The sequence below is a fragment of the Lactuca sativa genome, chromosome 6, assembly GCF_002870075.4.
Source record: "Lactuca sativa cultivar Salinas chromosome 6, Lsat_Salinas_v11, whole genome shotgun sequence".
Taxonomy (NCBI): Eukaryota; Viridiplantae; Streptophyta; class Magnoliopsida; order Asterales; family Asteraceae; genus Lactuca; species Lactuca sativa.
Window position 1 is genome coordinate 109,031,945 of NC_056628.2, and position 23,441 is coordinate 109,055,385.

Genomic DNA, 23,441 nt, shown 5'->3' on the forward strand with positions numbered 1-23,441 from the left:
CAAAGCGTACAGTGCCTTTCCAGGGCGAGACCTTCAACAGGACATGGTCTCCAACCTGGAATTCCAGTGGTTTCCGACGGTTATCAGCGTAACTCTTCTGGCGATCACGTGAAGCTTTCAGTCGTTCTCGGATTTGGATGATCTTCTCGGTGGTTTCACGGATGATTTCAGGACCAGTGAGAGTATTGTCGGGGACTCGACTCTTGGCTAACTGTGTATCCCCCACCTTGGCCCAGCATAGAGGGGATCTACACTTGCGACCGTATAGGGCTTCGAACGGGGCAACCCTAATGCTGGTGTGGTAACTGTTGTTGTACGAGAACTCGATCAAAGGTAGATGTGTGTCCCACGACTTTCCAAAGTCAATAACACATGCCCTAAGCATGTCCTCTAGGGTTTGGATTGTTCTCTCACTTTGTCCATCGGTCTGAGGATGATACGTCGTGCTCATGTCTAGCTTGGTTCCAAGAGCTTTCTGGAGAGACTGCCAAAATCGGGAGGTAAACCTGCTATCTCGATCAGAGATAATGGACGCAGGTACACCATGCAGTCGGACTACCTCTTAGATGTAAATCAACGCGAGTCTTTCCATCTTGTATGATTCTTTGATCGGAATGAAGTGAGCGGACTTTGTTAAACGATCGACAATTACCCAAATGGTATCATACCCACTCGGACACTTGGGTAGTTTGGTGATGAAATCCATGGTAATCATCTCCCGTTTCCATTCGGGTATCTCGGGTTGCTGGAGCAAACCCGAGGGTTTCTGGTGCTCAACTTTTACTTTGGCGCAAGTCAGACACTTGCCCACGAACGTAGCTATCTCAGCCTTCATGTTTGGCCACCAGTATTGTTTCTTGAGATCCAAGTACATCTTGTCAGAGCCCGAGTGGACAGAGTAATTGGTTCTGTGCGCTTCTTCCATAACTATCTCCTTGAATCCTCCGGACTTGGGAATCCAGATCCGATCCATGAAACAGTGGACTCCGTCACCTCTGATCTCAAGTTTCTTTTCCATTCCTCTCAAGGCTTCGGTCGACACCTTCTCGGGTTTGAGGGCTTCAAACTGGGCTTCTCGAATTTGCATGGGTAAGTTGGAATGGTTAGTCATTGTCTGGTTCTTCACCTTGCGGCCTGCACTCTCCTTTCGGCTAAGGGCATTTGCTACCACATTGGCCTTGTCGGGATGGTAATGGATTTTACACTCATAATCACTGAGTAGTTCTACCCATCGCCGTTGTCTCATGTTCAAGTCTTTCTGGTCAAAGATGTGTTGCAGGCTCTTGTGATCAGTGAAAATCGTGCATTTGGTTCCGTAGAGGTAATGTCTCCAAATCTTCAACGCAAAGACTATGGCTCCTAGCTCCAAGTCGTGTGTGGTATATTTGACCTCGTGTGCTTTCAACTGTCTAGAGGCATAAGCAATCACCTTTCCTCTTTGCATAAGCACACAGCCTAAGCCTTGAGTAGACGCATCGCAGTAGACAACGAAGTCCTCTGTCCCTTCAGGTAATGATAGAACAGGAGCGCTGCACAAGGCTTTCTTCAACATTTGGAATGCGGTTTCTTGCTTATCACTCCAACAAAAGGGCACACCTTTCTGTGTTAGAGTGGTTAAGGGTTTGGCGATTCTAGAAAAGTTCTGGATGAATCTCCGATAATAGCCGGCAAGACCCAAGAATTGTCGGATTTCTGTTGGTGTCTTCGGTGCCGACCAATTCTCTATCGCTTTAATCTTGGAGGGATCTACATGAATACCCTCCTCGCTTACCACGTGACCGAGGAAAGTTACTTTCCAAATCCAGAACTCGCACTTGGAAAATTTTGCGTACAAGTTCTCGGATCGAAGGGTTTCCAACACTAGCCTCAAATGTTGTTTGTGGTCTTCTTCGTTTCGGGAATAGACAAGTATGTCATCAATGAACACAATGACAAACTTGTCCAGATAAGGGCGACACTCCTGGTTCATCAGGTCCATGAACACCGCCAGTGCGTTAGTTAGACCGAAGGGCATCACTACGAACTCGTAGTGTCCATATCGAGTCCTGAAAGCTGTTTTGGAAACATCACTCTCATGAACTCGTAGCTGATGGTACCCTGATCGAAGGTCTATCTTGGAGAAGTAACTGGCTCCCTGGAGTTGATTGAAGAGGTCATCTATTCGCGGAAGAGGATATCGGTTTTTGACGGTCAATTTGTTCAGCTCGCGATAGTCGATACACATCCGAAAGGATCCATCTTTCTTCTTGACAAACAATACTGGAGCTCCCCAGGGTGAGGAACTCGGTCTAATGAATCCTTTATTGAGCAACTCATTGAGTTGACTGTATAACTCCTGCATTTCTGCTGGAGCTAAGCGATATGGAGACTTCACTACGGGAGTAGCTCCAGGAATTAGGTCAATACGGAACTTGACCTGACGCTCGGGAGGAATTCCTGGAAGCTCTTCGGGAAACACATCCGGAAAGTTACAGACTTCGGGGATGCTCGCGAGGTCTTTAACTTCCTGTTTCTCGTTGATTACATGGGCCAAGAATGCAATGCACTCCTTTCGCAGGAGCTTCTGAGATTTGATGCAGGAAATGATACAAAGGTTGGAACTGAGTTTATCGCCATAGATTACGAGAGTTTGACCCGAAGGAAGGTTGAGACGGATGGCTTTTTCGAAACAAAGGATATCCGCATGATTGGGACTCAACCAATCCATGCCAATGATGACATCAAAGCTCTTTATGGATACCAGCATAAGATCGATAGGAAACGAATGGTCGTTCAGGGTAAGGGTACAACCTACGAACACCTCGCTAGCGCTTTCCTTCTCACCGTTAGCCATCTCGACGGTAAACGTTTCAGTTAAAGGTTGGGAATTATACTTTAGGTTATGTTTTAATGCATGACTAACAAAGCTCCTTTCAACACCCGAATCGAAAAGAATACTAGCATATGAGTTGTCGAGAAAGAACGTACCCGAGACAACAGTGGGATCGGCGACCGCTTCCTCCCGTCCCATGGCGAGGACCCTTCCGGTGTTATCTGCAGTAGACTTTTTGGGGCAGTTCCTTTTAAAGTTCCCAGCTTCACCACAGTTGTAACAGGCTTGACCGACGCCTGGTCTAGAAGATTGATTGGCCGATTGAGCTGGAGCCTTGCAAAATCGGACCGTGTGCCCCTTCTTACCACAATTGGTACAGGATAGTTCTCGACAGGGGCCAGGATTGTGGTGATACTTGCACTTGTCACAGAGGGGAAGATTACCAGCATACCGGCTGGTAGGAGTTGGAGCTGTGGATCCCACAACAGAAGCAACAGCAACGGGGGTAGTAGCAGCATGGAATGCTACTGTTTGCTGTCTTTTGGAGGATCCTTGAGAAGATTGACCCTTCTTCTTCTTCCAAAATTTTCTTTTCTCACCACTCCTTTTGGCCGACTCAGGAGCGGTAGTGGTTTCCTCGACATCACCACTGTGGTCGATTAGGGTTTGGGCTAAAGTCTTAGCACTATCATATGTATCCGGGCGAGCAGCTAAGACGTGACCGTTTGTTGGATGGGTTAGCCCCCAAATAAACCTCTCGATCTTTTTACTTTCGGGAGTGACCAAACTAGGGCAAAGGAGTGCGAGATCATCAAATCGGGAAGTGTATGTAGCAATGTCGGAACCTTTCATCTTTAGGTTCCAAAGCTCATGCTCTAGCTTCTGCATTTCACCACGGGGACAGTATTCCGCAAGGAGTAGTTTTTTCATGACGTCCCAGCCCATGGCATTAGCTATGGGTAGGGTCAAGGATTTGACTCGGCCATTCCACCAAGTCAAGGCTCTATCACTGAAGGTACAGGCTGCAAATTTGACCTTATCGGACTCAGCACAGGCACATATTTCGAAGATGGATTCGATTTTCTCGAACCATCGGGATAGGGAAATGACACCTCCAGTGCCATCAAAGGATGTTGGTTTTGCATTCATGAAATCCTTATAGGAACCCTCTTTTCGGTGTCCCTGATTGCTTTCTTGATCCTGAGTTTGAGTACCATCCCCGAACCACCGGAACCACCGGTGTTCATTTGAGACATAGCAGCTGCCACCGCGGCGGTAACAGCTGCCTGAAATACCACGGGGTCAAATTCAGGAGGAGGTGGTGGCGGAGGGTTGTTGGTCTTTGAGCTGGGTCTCTTTCTGGGAGGCATCTTGATCTAATAAGACCAAGAAAGAGAGGATGATAAGTCCTCTGAATTGAATCGAGAGATATGATAGATATATATTCCGAATAAGCGATAAGGCAGGAAAAAGTTATCAAAGCAGGTAAACTATCGATAATATAATGATCAAGGATCTATACGTGAACGAGGATTTCTACAAAGAATTGGTTCGAGAAATACTCCCATAGTATTTCATGATTCGCTACAACACTGGCTCGATGTTTGTGGTATTAGGGTAAGTTTTAGGCATGTTGCATACCACAGTCACTCCCAAGCACATGTTGGCCGTGTCTCGAATGAATATAGTTGTCCAGGCTATATTGATCCTAGACACGACTACATAACTGCCTAGGTTTAACAGCAGTATACAACACCCATTTACTTATGTTTTATTCTACTTGTAGTTACGGATCTCGACGGTTCGGTATAATTGTATACTTTTGAAAATACTTATAGTTTGAAGATACTTTTATTTTAGAGCACTTAGGCCCTTTAGTGTTTATAGTTTTATAACATGTAAGGTTTGGTATACCTTATTCACTATAAACAATGGCTCTGTTACCAATCTGTCACACCCCGAAAACCGAAGGCGGAAACATTTCCGGGGTTGACTCCACGTTGAGTATCAAATCCAATGCACATAGTAAGTAAAGTAGAACAACCATTACGTTACATATAGAAAAGTTTTTACATTTGTTTCAAAAGTAAAGTTATACAGTTGTGATACATAGTATATAATAACAAAACAAACTGGTCTTCTGCGCACTCCAACCTGGAACAAAATGATCTTCGGGTACCTTTTCTAACGTTGACCTGAGAACACAAGCGGTTTGAAAATCAGCATAACGTTGGTGAGTTCATAAGCGGTTTTTGTTTTGTGAAAATATTCGAGTTTCCTTTATGTTTCTAAAATGTTACGCACGCCAAGAAAATCCCATATTTTCTTAAAATGGTTGGTTGTTGTTTCACAATATGTAAAGTAAAGTTGGACACTGAAAACATGTTTACCCTTGTGAAAATGTACATTTAGGTTATCTGTTTTGTTATACTGTTCTGGTTATGTACCAATGGATTCCCAGGAAAGTCCCATACTTTCCTAATTGTATATTACCAATTGTAAAAGATGTAAGGTTATCCAGTTTGTTACACTTTTCTAGTTATGTAAATGTTTCCCCAGGAAGGTCCCATACCTTCCTAATTGTATGCTACCGTATGTAGCAGACGTACTCTTGTTAGACCTGGTTATGTACAAGGCTTCCCAGGAAAGTCCCATACTTTCCTGAATGTTGGTTTCCGTATGTAAAAGATGTAAAAGATGTATTCCTGATAATGTGGTTATGTTCAATGTTTCCCCAGGAAAGTCCCATACTTTCCTGAATGTTGGTTATCAATGCAAAAGATGTATACTGAAACCTGGTTATCTTGTGAAGTGTATAAAGTTGTTCATTATTACTATAAGTAAATCTCTGTTATCCTAATTGCGAGTTCCATAACCATACCATAGTCTAGTTGTGGCAATAAGTAGTCCACATCACCTTATGACTTTCGTCACCCTTGAACCATTTCGGTTCGGCTGTAGCTAGCAGCCAGGTGTGGGGTAGTCAGCCCCGTATAGATCTATACACTCAAGTCATCCTCTCTAAATCCCAGAGATTCTGGTTACGGGTGTAGTCCTCCACTCGCGTATCTCTATGGAGTGTTCGTCGAGGACGTGTCTCCAATCATACATGAATAACAAATTTACTAGTACTAATATGATAATCCTCCACTTGCGTATCTCTGTGGAGTGTTACCGAGGACAAGACAGTGTACAAGTTTTATGTTCATATGTTCTAATGTCATGCTTTTAACTGATAAAATGTGGAAAACCATTTGTGAAATATATAAAACATAACAGTTTATAAACCCATTTCACAAATAATATGTTTACGTGAGCTGCATGTTCAAACGGTTATCAGTTGTATCAATCAGTGTTAAAAGCATATAAAATGTGAAACACACACATGAAAACAAGTTTTGAGTACAAGTAATCCCCTGTACTTTGCTTGTGTTCCCCCTGAAAACAGTGAAAAACAGTGAAAAAGGGTAGGGGTATGAACTCACCAGACTCGGAAATGCGACGGCTTCGGACACTAGACGTTGGTTCGGGGCTTGATTACTCGCGATGTCCCTATGTAAAATGTAATAATGTCCATATGTATCTAATTAGATTTACAATCACTAATTAAATGGAACATTGCACTCCAACGAGGTTAAACACCTCAAAACGAGCGTTTGGAGTGACTCGGGTGACATCTACGGACGTGTAAAGGTACTAGGGACTTGGAATTTGAGTTTACTCCCCAAGAGTAAACATTTAAGTGAGTTTACTGCCATATAACACACACATACATGAGTTCACGGCCGTGAACTCATGTTGGTGTAATTTTGAGTGTTTAATGGCTTGTTTGGATTAGGGGATTGTTGGAATGAATTTCTAAATTGCCTTGGAATGGACTAAATGAATTTATACCTTCTAAAAGGGAGTTCACGGCTGTAAACTTGGAGTTTACGGCCGTAAACTCTCCTATGGTCAAGGATAATTGATTCGAGGCACTTAAAGCAATCACATGTGATTCTAGTAATTTTTCCAAGCCTTGGGATGATTTAAGGGCATCATTTAACATACTTTTATGAGTTTACGGCCTAAGGGTATGTGCCATGGCCGTAAACTCTTGTATGATACATTTTGATATGTTTAAGGCCTCCTAACTATTTTTAGATGGTTCTAAGATTTACCTCAAGGCTATTGGTTGAGTTTCAAGGCATTTTGACATGTTAAAAGGTGTTTACTCCCCATGTTTGAGGGGTTTATGGCCCAAGAATGAGCCTTGGCCTGAAACTCCTTTTTATTCCTCAAAATTCATGATTTAAATGTTTCAAGTCCCGATTTGTAAGCCTCAAAGTCGTATCTAAGTCCCAACAATGATTTGGAAGGGTTAAATGGCTCTAAAACCCTATTTTTATGTGTTTACGGCCTATGCATGTCCCTTGGCCATAAACACTTATTCCAGGTCCTAATTCTTAATTTAAACATCAATTTGAAGGCTAAAGAGGTTTGATAACAAGTTACGGATGTTACCTCTTTGATTTGAAGCCTTAAATCTTTGTTTTTGGACTTTGATTTGGATGAGGAGAGAGGGTGGAGAGTGATTAAGGAAAGATGGCCAAAAGCTTCAAATGGAAGCTTTGAATCATTTATATAGTGCTCGGGAATTGGACACGGCGGAATTCTACCCGATACCGGCGTTAGGCGGGGCTTTTGGTCGCACCCGACCAAGTTGCCATAACCCGATATGGTCGATTCTAGAAATGTTCCGATAACTATTATGGGGTGTTAAATTGGTTTCAAATTGCATTAAGACACCCGTTAAGTCATTTTAGATCAATACAAGTTAATGACTTAATTAAACGGCGAAATCGGAATCGAATTTGGAAACGGCGTTCGGTTAATCGAATTGAATTACAAATTGAAGTACAAGAAGTGATACGGAAATTTCGGGTTGTTACATACCACCTATCAAGGTGAGTTCATACCCCTATAATTTACATTTTTAATGGTTTCTAAATGCTTTTTAAGGGGGGGGGGGGGGGAATACAAGTTTAACACAATATTAAATTGTGTTAATAACTGTATGTGATAATAACCACGCAAATAGTTTCCGTATGCTTTCAAGAATTACCAAATACATCCAAAATGACTTAAAGCCATGTTAAATATTTAAGGTCTTGTAAACTCCGTTAACTTCTTTGAAAAATGTTTTATAAACTATTTCAAATTATAAATGCCAAAAATCATGTTTATATATGTATAAATATATAAATAAGATTTGAAGGGCTTAGGACTAATGAATTATCTTATTTCCTTTTCCTTGTTTGGAAGTGGAGTTAAGGTTGTGTTATTTGTCCGAAGGTTGTTTCCTTCTTATATATATATATATATATATATATATATATATATATATATATATATATATATATATATATATATATATATATATATATATGAGTACAAAAGGTCACTCATTTTGGTATCATTACCTATGTATCAGGCTGAGCAAAGGTGTTCATCCATGAGAAATCATGTGAACCAGATAGAGCATATAAATTATAATAGGTATAATTTATGATTCAAAAATAAATATACGAGTATGATTCACATTCCAAGGAAAGTAGCAAAACTTATTTTACTATACCAGGATATGTATAATGCCTTTAATATACGAATAACATATTAAAGAAGTAAAGATACATCAAACCGGGTTTGCATTAATAAAGGTACGATACAAAGTACCATAGTTAGCAATCACGGGGTAATAATACATCATACTGGGTTTGCATTAACAAAGGTACGATACAGAGTACCAGGGTTAACAATCACGGGGTAATAATACATCGTAAATCTCATTGAAACAATAAATTTGTGAGACCCTTCATGGTGTACTTGTTTAAGTATGACTTTAAGTCTTGGCCTATTAACCAGAATCTCTTGTAGGGAGAGCGTGAATTTGTGTATAGATCTATATGGGACTAACAATCCCGCACCTCTACTGTTCGCTACAGTTTGGCCGGCAGGCCTAGGGTGTCAAATATCATTCCATTCTGACGCCTGAAGAACGTCGCCGCAGGCATATCAGTCATATTACATCCCGACCAAATATACCTTCTGTAGTTTTTTCTTACAGTAAAAGCTACGTATCATGAAATCAAGTATGGTAAATATACTTGTACTTTTGTTTTTGAACATTTAAAACCACAAGGCAGTATTATGGATAATATAATATTTTCCAGGATTAATACTAAGGTTTTTACCATAGAACATATATAACTAAGAATACTTTTACAAATGAAACGGTTTATGGAATTAAACCACTCTTTCAAAAGAAACGGTTATGGGATTTAACCACTTACACAAAGGAAACGGTTTATGGGATTAAACCACTTTTACAAATGGAACGGTGGTGGGATTAAACCACTTATACAAATGAAATGAGTTATGGAATTAAACCACTTATCAAATGAAACTTAGTCATTCAATCTCTGTAAACTAGTATAACATAAAAGACATTTAGTGGTTAATTCTATAAGTCCTTAGTTATTACATCAGAGTTATATATAAGTAATATCCGATTGACAGTGAAATGTGTGACTTCCGCCTTACTTCCTGTTCCTTGTTTGGTTGTGGGCTTCGAGCAGATACACCCAATTCACTATCAGTTCGATATTAGGTTATACATAGTTAATATAAACTAAGTAATTACAGAGGGAAACTATTGAGGTTATCAGTTTATCACCTCAGGAAATATAGGATTTTCTGGAGGAACCAGTGAACTTTTCCAAAGAACCTAAAGTAAACTTTACAGAACTAAAATACTTATGAACTCACCAGCTTAAACGCTGATCTACTCTTTTCAAATAACTTGTATTCTCAGGAATCCAGTAGACAGGTACACTCCCGAAGCTCTTGAGAAGACTACCTAGTACCGTACCGCGACTCTTGTCTTCTACTATACCTACTTTGGTGTTTGAATATGTAATGTTTAAACACTTATGTAAAGCTTATACTTATTAATGAAATGGTTGTTTGTACTTGGATTACTATATTGCATGTGTTGTGATACTTACATGAAGTCCTCCGCCCCCGAACGTTTCCGCCATTCTGGTTTGGGGGTGTGACAGATTGGTATCAGAGCATTGTTTATAGTGAACTCAGTATAATAGTCATAAAAGATATACAACTATAAACCCATTGGGATAAAAACACTCTGACCAAGAGTTATACTATATATATATATATATATATATATATATATATATATATATATATATATATATAACAATATTTTATAAAAGTATAAGTACATGTAGAATATATATACTAGAATGAGTATTACAAGATGTCACACCCCCAAACCAGAACGGCGGAATCGTTCGGGGGCGGAGGACATCATATTCAGTATCATAACTGTTCATAGAAAGGAAAGTACACACCACCATAATATAAATATGTTTGAAAAGTTTACATGATTGTAGGTGTTACATGTTTGCAAAAGAAATCAAATATAAAATGGTGATTCAAAATATGTTACTAACGCCAGTGCGTTAGTCTTCAGAAGTAGTTGCTACCTGGCTAGCGGTTTCCTGTGAATATAAGTTATTTCAAAGAAAAAGTGTCAACATTTAAGTTGGTGAGTTCATAAGTAGTGTTTTGAGAAGATGTATGCCATTCGAAAGTGTTTGCATGTTTTCCAGAAAAAAACCTTATTTTCCTATAAAAGTATGAAATGCATATGAATGCTTGTGATGTGAATTACAACTAATTGTACCGAGAAAATCCCTTATTTTCCTATTAGTTGTTTGGTTTGTATACAGGAAAAACCCTTATTTTCCTGACATAACTGGCAGTCTTTAAGACCGAAAATCGCAAGCAAGCGACGTGCTTGTAAGTCGTGTCATAGTTTTACATAGTAAAGCTATACGAAAATCGCCCTTATTAAATGAAGAATAGTTTTAATGACTACTTGTTCATAAAAGCATAATACCATAATAATTGTATATCCGATGAGTTTTATAACCATACTAAACATAATATGCCTGTAGCGACGTTCTTCAGGCGTCGTAGCGTTATGACAACTGTCACCCCAAAAGACGGACTGTAGCTAACAGTCAGGGCGCGGGATCATGACTTCCCGTATAGATCTATACACATTTGACACGTTCTCCGAACGGGAGACTCTGGTTATAGACAGGACTTGTAGCATTATTTTCTAATAAAGAAAGTAACGTTTGAAGATATACACGACTCATGGATTCTCAACTAAGTCCGTAATAAGGTAGTAGTTTGTATGCAAAATTTAACCTCTTTCACAATGTTTGACAAAGCATAAATCATAAGTTCTTTTAAATGCATAAAATGACTTAGTAAAGAATGTTACCCTTGATATGATGTTTTTGTATGTAAACGTATAAATAAAACATATTTCTATTTATAAACATATTATATCCCAAGAGGGTAAAGCTGTGTTGGGAGGGGTTTTGTATCATAATAACTTCACAAGATAGTTAAAACAACAGTATGAAAAGTATATCAAAAGGTTAATGTTTCACACGATTTTAGCCATGTGTTTACTTGTATTCCTCCCCAAAAAGAGTATAAAACATTTAAAATGCATTTAAAGAGTGTTCGAAGGGGATATGAACTCACTTGATAGTTTGAAGATTGTGAGGTGGAAAACCGGGCAGAGTTTCGTCTCGGGAAATTGATTTTTCTTGGGATTCTCGGGAATCTCGGGAATCTCGGGAGTAGAATCGGCCTTCGGGACTTGAGCCAAAAAGACCAGGGCTTCGGGTTTGAACGGACACGGAAAACGAGGAAATGCTGAGAGAGAGAGAAGAGAAATGAACACTTTCTTTGGAAACCCTCGCATTCTATTTATAGGAAGGCTGGTCTGCCTCGGTACGCGGGGCGTACGCTCGTACGCGCTGCGTACGCGTACGTCATGCATGACCGAAGCCTCGACTGCCTCGGTTCGGATGGGACGGGTTGCTGGGGAGGTGGGTCGGATGGGACGCCGGGTCGGATGGGACGTCGGGTCGGACGGGTCGGACGGGTCGGACGGGTCGGCTTCCTCGGATAAGGCGACGTGGACGATCCGAGGCCAATCCTCTCGGTTACGCGGGGCGTACAGGAGTACGCAGCGCGTACTTCGGAGAAGGACGCTGACTCCTCTTCGGATAATATCCGAATTTTGATTTAAATAAATAATTAATTTATTTAATAAACTTCAAAAATCCATATCTTCTTCATACGAACTCCGTTTTCGATGGTCTTTATATCCACGCGTAGGTGAGACTACGATCTACAACTTTCGTTTAGACTCCGTTGGCAAATTCCAAAATTATTATTTATTTTTTTTTTATTTATTTTATAACTAATCGTTTTTAAGGAATTTCTTTGAAAAATCATAACTTCCTCATGCGAAGTCAGATTTGGACGTTCTTTATATATTTGGAACCTTTAAGATGATATCTACCACATAGCGTATTCCAAATCAGAGCTTTTGAACAATTCATTTATCGATGATATTCCCATTACATTCAAAAGGGGTTACAAGACTCGGTTTATAATGCCTGGAAATAACGGGTTGTTACACAAGAGGAACAAAATAAAAGTATTTGGATGTTGAACATTACAGTTAAACCTAGACAGTTATGTAAATAGCCAGATCAACTATATTCATTTGAGATATGACCAACATCTGTTTGGGAGTGATGCAACAAGTCTAAAACTTACCTAGGTACCATATGAATTGTAGAAGCAAACACAAATATTAAAATACTATAGGAGTATTTTAGGATGCTATAACAAGAAAACTGAAAACTTATCAACTTCTCATAACTGGAAGTCCAAGAATCAAATACCATGGAAGTATTTGAAATAAACTTTTGGGAAATGTTAAAAAGATCTTTTCTGATAAGTCTATAAGTACTAAGTGGATACGTTAAGGTTATATACAGCCGAGATTTTATGGACTTAGAATAGGTGATTTTCACTCTACTTCCTTTTCCTTGTTTGGATGTGGTTTTAGAGTATGATTACTTATTCGAAGGTCTATTTGATCTGGATTACATATAATCGGTACGCCCTATGTGATTATAGGAGGACCAGGAAGGATCACCTTTGTAAAAATTTAAATTTTCTCATAGATTCTTTAGACATTCCCATTCTCGTATAAACCCCTTAGATAAATACTCTGGAAATCAATAGAAGAGTCAAGGAGGATCCAACAAAATTTCATTAGGGGAATCCCAAGAAAGAAACATATGAGAAGTACATAAACTATAGAAATCATTTAGTGCCTTTACCCTATTAAGGACACCAATGAGAGATTCGCATGAACTTCCGAGATTCAAAATCTTCATTACGAAGCAATGGGGACTAGGGTCAGAATCGGAAGTAAGACAGCCTGGGAATTCAATATACCTACAGAGGAGAAAAACACCGTATAGATACCAGGAGAGAATAAATCATTGCCACCTAGAATAAAATGGAGAACAAAGGAAAACCACGCATGATTCATGTGAAGTGTCCGAGCACCATTTCATCTAAGTAATAACTAGTAAATCGGTTCAACCTAGTGAGTTAGTGATTTCATTACTCACATTAGGTTTGGAGCTTATCCTCTTTTCCTGTCATAGCTAATGACCATAAATCAGATCACGGAATCTTAATTGATGGTGATTACCTCTCAAATTCATAAGTCTATTCTATGTAGACACTGTTATGAATTGTTTTCGAATATTTTCGAAAATTAGGAAACGATATCCACCAAGCGAAGGTAACTTAGTTCAGATAATACTCGGTTCCTAACCATTCTAGAAACTTAATTATATTTCTTACCAGGACTGCATCATAGGGATGCAGGTCGAATCATTAAGAACAATATAACAAAACGAAAGATTAATACATAGATACAAATGGTTAGAATACCTCTAGAGACACGATAGTCGCTCACGAACTCATTTTCTTATCATATAACAGAATCATGCCTCCAAAGAAGTATAACCAACCCACCAGCAAAACACCAATCCTTCAGATAGATGCAGCTATGTTTCAAGCTACGGTCACAGCAGCTGTAACAGCTGTCATGGCACACCTTAATGCTAACAATACCAAGGTTAGTAGGAATACTATCGGTAACCCCGATCGTGGTGATGACCAAGTACAGCCACAAGCACCTACTTATAAGGACACCTCGAACCTTAAGCCTAATATCCTTAAACGAAAGTTCGAGAACTTGAAAAGGAGTCGTTCAACTCGAGAACCTAACAGAGGGTAACGAACTGGGACAGTCAATACCCCCATCAGCCCTGTTATTCTAGCACCAACCAATCCGTACTTAGGAAACCTCCCACACTACAGCAGGTGCAACTACCATCATCATGGAGTTTGCCGAGACCTGCATTGCAATAGATGCAACATAAAGGGGCATACCGCCCGCATCTGTAGAACTCCGGTCGAGTTCATCACTTCAACTACTGACGTTGGAACCATTCCCATATGTCACCTTTATGGTGAAACAGGACATTACAAGAGGGACTGTCCAACAGAGAAGAACTACGGGGAAGCAGGAGGATTTTGATCCCAATACATGGGAAAGCATCAAAGAACCCTGCTATATTTTGGTACGCTTCCAAACCCCGATAACTATTTATAATTATGATTACTCTTCCGTTCAAACTAAATCATAACATTTATATAAAAATTTGAAACCCTAACAGGTAAGCTATGATAACTTAGTGTATATATAGGGTCATTTATAATTAAGATTTGTAGAGTTAGAGTGAGTAATCCCGCCTCATTTCCAGTTCCTTGTTTGGTTGTGGATTTAGGGCAGGGTTGCTCAGTCTAAGGTCTTACCAATCTTAATTATACATAACTTGTATGCACCAAGCAATTATAGAGAGACCTAGTAAGGATCGTTTCATGAAAGTTCATAATTTCAAATTAGAGAACCCATGTATTGGTAGTACCCGCCAACTTCGAATCAAGAAGGGGTTCGTAGTGATAATAAAAGAATAAAACCAGAAGCGCTGAAAACTTAGGTACATAGGATATCATCTAGTAATCATTCGTCCCAGAACGACTTAATATCTATTTCATCGAGAAAATTCTGATATCCTCATTCGACATGGTTTGGCCTAGCCCTTACCATGTGAAAATTCATATGCTGTATAAGAGAACTTTTCCTTAATCAGCCGTAAGATGAAATTCTTTCAATCCATAACACAAAACCCTTAGGTTTCCTCTCGTTTCAAAACTTCAGAAGTACCCATGAGAAGAGTACCATGCCATTCTAGCCTACTTAGTAGACAGGAAACTTCAAACGAAAAGCACAGAAGTAGTCTTAGAAGTTTGTAACTACTAAAATACCTCAATAGATCTCATAGGAAAATCATTGTACCGCAGGTCAAGTTCAAGAACAGAGACTAAGAACTCATTAACTTAATCTATCGTTGCTAAGTGTATACACGCGGGTGGTATATAAGTTAGACTTAACAAGATTAAGGATGTGTGCTTCCGCCCTATCTCCTGTTCCTTGTTTGGTTGTGGACCTGGGGCAGAGTCACCCATCTGAACATTTTGGGAAATCTAAATTATATACGACTTGTATACACGAGGTGATGATGGATGAGCTAAGTATGAGTCTGATCAGGAACTTCGGAGCAAAAGCCAGCATCATGTATTCTACCAGGTAGAATTCAACATGAGACCATGATAGTGTGTCGAGCTACTAAATGACTACGAATTTGAAATTTGTTATCATCTCGACAAAGCCAATATAGTAACTAACACCCTAAGTCGAAAAGAGTACCTAGGTCATAGTTCCAATCATTGACTATGATAACCCATTCAAATCTCTCCACACAAAGTAAGGAGGCTCAACAGGAAGCCGTGAGACCTGAAAATGTGGCTAGTAGAGAAGATAACTGGAACGTGTGAGAGCACGGTATGCGAATATCTGTTATCTCCACTGAGATAATAGAATCATCTTCTAGTTCAGGCCGTCACTCAAAAATCTATAGGAACTAGAGTAGTCATGATTCGATGGGATCCGCTATGGTAAAGAATGGGATACCCATTTACCAATTAGTCGAGACCATTATCACACTAGCATTCAAGTTGCTCCATTCAAAACCTTATGCGGTCACAAGTACAAATCCCATATGCACTAGACTAAATTAGGTAACACGCAACTAGCTAGAGATCCAATTTCAACACATCACCCTCGCTGATCTGGAATTCATCCGAGAAACTACCAAAAACAAAATACGAATCGGGAAGCTCCATCAAGCTTCCATAATTAACCAGAGAAACTACGGCTTCGATAAATGAAAACCCTTGGAATTCCATGATTGATGACCTTGTCATATGAAGGTCTCACTCAGGAAAGATAAGATGCGCTTTCTAAAGCGTGAAATACAAAACTCAAAGTACATAAGACCATTTGAGGTTATTACCAGAATCGGTCTTGTACCTTTAAACTTAGATTACCATAAAAACTTAATAACATTCATCCCATCTTTCGCATATCTAATATTAAGAGGTGTCTATCCGATAAAACACTTGTTATTTCACTTGATGAAATCAAGTTATATAAAAGTCTACACTCTGTAGAAGAACCAATAAAAACCATGGATAGGGAAATCTAAAGAACCACACAAAGTCTTATCCCGTTAGTGAAGGTTCGCTGGATTACAAACCGGGGACCTGAATTCACTTGGGAAAAGGAAGATTAGACCTAGTCCATGAGTATCGCTTTAGACTTAATTTCGGGACGAAATTCCCTCTAACGAGGGGATAATGTGACACCAGTCAAATTTTGGTCAAACATTTATCGATCTATAATCGTAATTGGGATGAAACAAGATGTATAGTTTTTAAAAAGGTTTCCAAAAATATAAAGAACACTGAAATCCGAGTTATAACGAATAAGTTATGACCAATCGAAAATCCGCGATAAAACCGACAAAACACTGTTCAGTGTAAAAAGCGAATTTTCGATAAAAGGCTTTTTATCCTTAACAATCTAAATAAAATTTGTAGAATATGTTAAACCGAGAACGTTAATAAAAAGAACGTCAAAATCTGACTTCGTATGAAGAAGTTATGATTTTTCGAAGTTTCGGTTTAACAGTAGACAGCTAAAAATTCGAAATATAAATCGATCGATATTTAGCCGACGCAACTTAGACGAGATTTAAAGGTCTCGTCAAAAGTAGCACAACGGTAAAAAGACAGACGAAAACGGACGTCGGATGAAGAAGTTATTAATTTTTAACGGATTCCCGTCCCAGTCTGTTTAAAATAATAATATTAAAAATAAACTCAAAATTAGCCGACGAAGTCTAAACGAAAGTCGTAGAGTATAATTTTACCTACGCGTGCATATAAAAAACGTCAAAAACGGAGTTCGTATGCAAAAGTTATCAATTTTACAAGTTTTGGGAAAAAAAATAAAGAAAAATAGCAAAAATCAGGAAGTTTCGCATGAACAGTAGCGCCACGTCACCCTCGCATGCGAGGCCTCCACGTGTCATCCTCTGGTTGGACCAAATTTCGCTGTGTCACCATCTGATTGGACCGAGACCAAGGTCCAATAAGCAGCCGACAACCCTCGCAGGAGACACCTCGCGGATGCTCCTCAGACAGCCCGCTCGCATCGTGGCATGCTCCCATTGGCCGAAGGTTGGTCAAGTCCGAAACCCCCATCTGTCCGACCCTCGCACGTGTACCCTTCACATGAACGACGTGTGGCTGCTGACTCCTCGCCCTCGGCAGCTGTCTCCCTTCGGACCGCACCCTCGCACCCCTATATAAAGGGTGCGAGACTTCTCAGAGTTGAGAGGTTTTTCACCCCAATTTTCACCTTTTCACCCCCATCGACTTTCTCACGACCCCCGAAGGCCCCGGTATCACGTCTAAAGCCCGAAACAAGCTCCGGAGCCCCGAAATTCTCGAGAATTCATCCTCTCTCCTGTCGAAACTATGTCCGGTTTTAGCCGGTTTTTCGTCAAACAAACTATTTTCCGGGAAACGAAACGCTGCCCGAATTACCATGTCACACCCTGAAAACCGAAGGCGGAAACATTTCCAGGGTTGACTCCACGTTGAGTATCAAATCCAATGCACATAGTAAGTAAAGTAAAACAACCATTACATTACATATAGAAAAGTTTTTACATTTGTTTCAAAAGTAAAGTTATACAGTTGTGATACATAGTATATAATAACTGTAACAGCCCGGAATTCCAGGTATCTTTATTGATTTGATTATTTTGTGTTTTGAGAGGGGACTCGGCGAGTGGAGCTCAGACTCGCCGAGTAGGGTCGCGATTCTGGACGCGGGATTCGGTTGGACTCGGCGAGTCCAGGATATGGACTCGGCGAGTCTGCGCTGTTTAATGAAACCTTAATTTCTCGGGTTTGGGACCTATTTAAAGGGCCTTATGGCCGTCATTTGTGCTCACCAGTCCCTTGAGTGAAACCCTAATCGAGTGTGAGCGTTTGGAGCATAGGAGGAGGCTATTATTGATCTTGGAGGTGTCATTTTGCAAGGAAAGAGGAAATCAGCCAAGGGGAAAGCAAGAGGAGCCATCTTCTGAGGATTTGGAGTCCAGAGCATCTCCATTGGGATAATATTTCGAGCTATTCTCTTCTATGTTGGTGTTTTCATTGATTTAGGGTTTATTGAACCCTTTTGTGGCTAGATCTTGTGCTCCCTTGGACCCCTAAGAGATTTAGACTATAGATCTGGACCCCTAAAGGTCCAGAGTGTCCCTTTGCCCAAGCTTTTTGGGAATCAATGGAAGTTTTGGGTTGGAACCCTTATGCTTTAGACCAAAATGTTCATTATAAGCCATGGGGTGTGTTATGGACACCAAGATAGGGACTTTACGTGGTGAATCAGTCTTGAAAGGCTAGATCTATGAATTGATGGAACGGATCTGACCTTAGAAGCGAGTTTGAGTAATTGCATGGCATGGACTCGCCGAGTTCGATGAGCAGACTCGGCGAGTAGCTTGAAGATTGCCTTGGATCGGCCAGTGAGTGATCCAGTCGAGTCACGGGTTGACTCAGTGAGTCAGGACAAGTTAGAGAGGGTCGACAGGTGGTTTGAGTCAAGTTGGGACTCGCCGAGTTGTTCTTGAGACTCGGCGAGTTGAGTCGGGGTGGCCCCGCGACTCTCCCAGGTGGAACTCGTCGAGTCAGGGGAAGTACTCGACGAGTAAGAAGGGAATCCTATGGAGTTGGCGGATACGTCTAGACTCGCCGAGTTGCCCTTGTGCACTCGCCGAGTCCGGTCAAGTTGACCGTTGACCGTTAACTAGAGTTGACCTATGTTTGACTTCTTAGGGATAGTCAAACTTAGAAGATAAAAGTGTTAATAAGAGATGTATGATGTTATAGGGAGATTGTAGCTCGGCGGATCGAGCACGAGTGACTTCGGGATTTGCTAGCTTTCGATATTTACGAGGTGAGTCTTCTCACTATACTGTACCCGGAAGGGTTTGACTGTGTGACCGGAAGGTCGGATATGATATGAGATATATGTGCTATATGTGATAAGTTAATTGTTATACGTGTTATGTATGTTATGTGGGCCGGAAGGCATTATGTTAAGGGCCGGAAGGCGATTATGTTATGGGCCGGAAGGCGTTGTGATGTGGATCGTAAGGTTTGCGTGGGTAGGACCGGAAGGTTTACCCAGCAGGGACGGAAGTCCCCTGAGACACATGGACCGGAAGGTCAGGGCCTGGAAAGGCGTATGTGCGTAAGTTGTATTTTGGGGAACTCACTAAGCAATTATGCTTACAGTTGTTGTATATGTGTTTCAGGTACTAGCGAGGACCGTGGGAAGGCGCCGACGTGATCTGTACACACTGATAGATGTTTTGTGATCTTGGGATTCATATGATTTGTATTCTGTTATGACACATGGAATGTTTATGCCTTGTTTTGAATGAAAATACTTTATTTTGAAATGAAAAATTTGTTTGAAAAATTTCGTTGTTACAATAACAAAACAAGCTGGTCTTCTACGCACTCCAACCTGGAACAAAATGATCTTCGGGTACCTTTTCTAACGTTGACCTGAGAACACAAGCGGTTTGAAAATCAGCATAATGCTGGTGAGTTCATAAGCGGTTTTTGTTTTGTGAAAATATTCGAGTTTCCTTTCTGTTTCTGAAATGTTACGCACGCCAAGAAAATCCTATATTTTCTTAAAATGGTTGGTTGTTGTTTCACAATATGTAAAGTAAAGTTGTACACTGAAAACATGTTTACCCTTGTGAAAATGTACATTTAGGTTATCTGTTTTGTTATACTGTTCTGGTTATGTACCAATGGATTCCTAGGAAAGTCCCATACTTTCCTAATTGTATATTACCAATTGTAAAAGATGTAAGGTTATCCAGTTTGTTACACTTTTCTAGTTATGTAAATGTTTCCCCAGGAAGGTCCCATACCTTCCTAATTGTATGTTACCGTATGTAGCACACGTACTCTTGTTAGACCTGGTTATGTACAAGGCTTCCCAGGAAAGTCCCATACTTTCCTGAATGTTGGTTTCTGTATGTAAAAGATGTATTCCTGATAACGTGGTTATGTTCAATGTTTCCCCAGGAAAGTCCCATACTTTCTTGAATGTTGGTTATCAATGTAAAAGATGTATACTGAAACCTGGTTATCTTGTGAAGTGTATAAAGTTGTTCATTATTACTATAAGTAAATCTCTGTTATCCTAATTGCGAGTTCCATAACCATACAATAGACTAGTTGTGGCAATAAGTAGTCCACATCACCTTATGACTTTCGTCACCCTTGAACCATTTCGGTTCGGCTGTAGCTAGCAGCCAGGTGTGGGGTAGTCAGCCCCGTATAGATCTATACACTCAAGTCGTGCTCTCTAAATCCCAGAGATTCTGGTTACGGGTGTAGTCCTCCACTCCCGTATCTCTGTGGAGTGTTCGCCGAGGACGTGTCTCCAATCATACATGAATAACAAACTTACTAGTACTAATATGATAATCCTCCACTCGCGTATCTCTGTGGAGTGTTACCGAGGACAAGACAGTGTACAAGTTTTATGTTCTAATGTCATGCTTTTAACTGATAAAATGTGGAAAACCATTTGTGAAATATATAAAACATAACAGTTTATAAACCCATTTCACAAATAATATGTTTACGTGAGCTGCATGTTCAAACGGTTATCAGTTGTATCAATCAGTGTTAAAAGCATATAAAATGTGAAACACACACATAAAAACAAGTTTTGAGTACAAGTAATCCCTTGTACTTTGCTTGTGTTCCCCCTTAAAATAGTCAAAAACAGTGAAAAAGGGTAGGGGTATGAACTCACCAGACTCGGAAATGCGACGGCTTCGGACACTAGACGTTGGTTCGGGGCTTGATTACTCGCGATGTCCCTATGTAAAATGTAATAATGTCCATATGTATCTAATTAGATTTACAATCACTAATTATATGGAACATTACACTCCAACGAGGTTAAACACCTCAAAACGAGCGTTTGGAGTGACCCGGGTGACATCTACGGACGTGTAAAGGTACTAGGGACTTGGAATTTGAGTTTACTCCCCAAGAGTAAACATTTAAGTGAGTTTACTTCCATATAACACACACATACATGATTTCACGGCCGTGAACTCATGTTGGTGTAATTTTGAGTGTTTAATGGCTTGTTTGGATTTGGGGATTGTTGCAATGAATTTCTAAATTGCCTTGGAATGGACTAAATGAATTTATACCATCTAAAAGGGAGTTCACGGCTGTAAACTTGGATTTTACGGCCGTAAACTCTCCTATGGTCAAGGATAATTGATTTGAGGCACTTAAAGCAATCACATGTGATTCTAGTAATTTTTCCAAGCCTTGGGATGATTTAAGGGCATCATTTAACATACTTTTATCAGTTTACGCCCTAAGGGTATGTGCCATGGCCGTAAACTCTTGTATGATACATTTTGATATGTTTAAGGCCTCCTAACTATTTTTAGATGGTTCTAGGATTTGCCACAAGGCTATTGGTTGAGTTTCAAGGCATTTTGACATGTTAAAAGGTGTTTACTCCCCATGTTTGAGGGGTTTACAGCCCAAGAATGAGCCTTGGCGTAAACTCCTTTTTATTCCTCAAAATTCATGATTTAAATGTTTCAAGTCCCGATTTGTAAGCCTCAAAGTCGTATCTAAGTCCCAACAATGATTTGGAAAGGTTAAATGGCTCTAAAACCCCATTTTTATGTGTTTACGGCCTATGCATGTGCCTTGGCGATAAACACTTGTTCCAGGTCCTAATTCTTAATTTAAACATTAATTTGAAGGCTAAAGAGGTTTGATAACAAGTTAGGGATGTTACCTCTTTGATTTGAAGCCTTAAATCTTTGTTTTTGGACTTTGATTTGGATGAGGAGAGAGGTTGGAGAGTGATTAAGGAAAGATGGCCAAAAGCTTCAAATGGAAGCTTTGAATCATTTATATAGTGCTCGGGAATTGGACACGGCGGAATTCTACCCGATACCGGCGTTAGGCGGGGCTTTTGGTCGCACCCGACCAAGTTGCCGTAACCCGATATGGTCGATTCTAGAAATGTTCCGATAACTATTATGGGGTGTTAAATTGGTTTCAAATTGCTTTAAGACACCCATTAAGTCATTTTAGATCAATACAAGTTAATGACTTAATTAAACGGCGAAATCGAAATCGGAATCGGATTTGGAAACGGCGTTTGGTTAATCGAATTGAAGTACAAGAAGTGATACAGAAATTTCGGGTTGTTACATTATCCCCCCCCCCCCCCCCCCGGTTAGAGGGAATTTCATCCCAAAATTCAAGATAAGATACAAGACAAAATACAAATCATGGATATGGATATGGAAAGAGTTGCGGATACTTCTATTTCATCGAGTCTTCCCGCTCCCAAGTGAACTCCGGTCCCCGCTTGGCATTCCAGCGAACCTTCACTAACGGGATGCGACTTTGTTTCGTACGTTTGACTTCTCGATCCATGATTTTGATCGGTTCCTCCACGAAGTTGAGGTTTTCATCGATCTCGATCTCGTCTAAAGGAATCACTAGGGTTTCATCGGATAGGCACTTCTTGAGATTTGAAACATGGAATACGGGATGGATGTTACTGAGTTCGCGCGGTAAACGAAGCTTATAGGCTACCGGACTGACCCTGGCGAGGATCCCGAAAGGTCCAATGTACCTCGGATTAAGTTTCCCACGCTTACCAAAGCGTACAGTGCCTTTCCAGGGCGAGACCTTCAACAGGACATGGTCTCCAACCTGGAATTCCAGTGGTTTCCGACGGTTATCAGCGTAACTCTTCTGGCGATCACGTGAAGCTTTCAGTCGTTCTCGGATTTGGATAATCTTCTCGGTGGTTTCACGGATGATTTCAGGACCAGTGAGAGTATTGTCGGGGACTCGACTCTTGGCTAACTGTGTATCCCCCACCTTGGCCCAGCATAGAGAGGATCTACACTTGCGACCGTATATGGCTTCGAACGGGGCAACCCTAATGCTGGTGTGGTAACTGTTGTTGTAGATGTGTGCCCCACGACTTTCCAAAGTCAATAACACATGCCCTAAGCATGTCCTCTAGGGTTTGGATTGT